Source organism: Rattus rattus, chromosome 3 (assembly GCF_011064425.1).
Source record: "Rattus rattus isolate New Zealand chromosome 3, Rrattus_CSIRO_v1, whole genome shotgun sequence".
NCBI lineage: Eukaryota > Metazoa > Chordata > Mammalia > Rodentia > Muridae > Rattus > Rattus rattus.
The window spans coordinates 33,414,391-33,415,794 of NC_046156.1; positions in this window are offsets into that span (position 1 = coordinate 33,414,391).

The following is a 1,404-nucleotide window of genomic DNA, read 5'->3' on the forward strand; positions in this document are numbered from 1 at the left end:
AGATGGAGAAACCAAGATATTCCATGACAAAGCCAAATTTGCACAATATCTTTCCACAAATTCAGCCTTATGAAGGCTAATAGATGGAAAAGTCAAACACAAGGAGGGAGGTTACACCCTAGGAAAAGCAAGAAAGTAATCTTTCAACAAACCCAAAGGATATAGTCACACAAGTTTAATTACACCTCAAACAACAGAAATAACAATCACTATTCCTTAATATCTCTTAACATCAATGAATGCAATTCCCCAATAAAAAGACATAGACTAACACACTGGATATGTAAACAGTACTTGCATTTTGCTGCATACAGGAAACTCACCTCAGGGACAAAGACAGACACTACCTAAGAGTAAAAGGCTAGAAAAAAAATTCCGAACAAATGGTCCCAAGAAACAAGCTGAAATAGCCATTTTAATATCAAATAAAAACAACTTTCAACCAAAAGTTATCTAAAAAGATAAGAAAGGACATTTCATTCTCACCAAAGGAAAAGTCAACCAAGATGAACTCTAAATTTTGAACATCTGTGCTACAAATGCAGGGGCACCCACACTCCTTAAAGAAACTTTACTAAAGCTCAAACCATACATTTCACCTCACACAATAATAGTAGGCGACTTCAGCATCCTACTCTCATCAATGGACAGATCATGAAAACAGAACCTAAACAAAGACACAGTGAAACTAATGGAAGTTATGAACTAAATGGACTTAACAGATACCTATAGAGCATTTCATTCTAAAACAAAAGAATATACCTTTTTTTTCAGCACATCATGGTAATTTTTCCAAAATTAACAATAATTGGTCACAACACAGGCCTCAATAAATACAAGAATATTGGAAATAATCCGATGCATCCTATCAGCTCAACATGGTCTAAGACTGGTTTCAATAACAATAAAAAAACAGAAAGCCCACATATACATGGAAGCCCGAACAACATTCTACTCAATGACAAATCAGTCAAGGAAGAAATAAAGAAAGAAATTAAGGACTTTTAGAATTTAATGAAAATTAAAAACATATACTCAAACTTATGGGATAACTTATAGGAAAACTCATACCTCTGAGTGCTTCCAAAAAGAAACTGGAGAGACCATACACTTACACTTTGACAGCACACCTGAAAGCTCTAGAACAGAAAGAAGCAAATACCCCCAAGAGGAGTAAAGAGGAAGAAATAATCAAACTCAGGGTAGAAATCAATCAAGTAGAAACAAAAAGAACTATAGAATCGACAAAACCAGGAGGTGGTTCTTTGAAAAATCAACAAGATAGATAAACCCTTAGCTGACTAACACCAGAGGGCACAGAGACAGTGTTCAAATTAACAAAATCAGAAAAAAGGAAAACATTAAACAGAAACTAAGGAAATTAAAAAAAAATCAGATCCTACT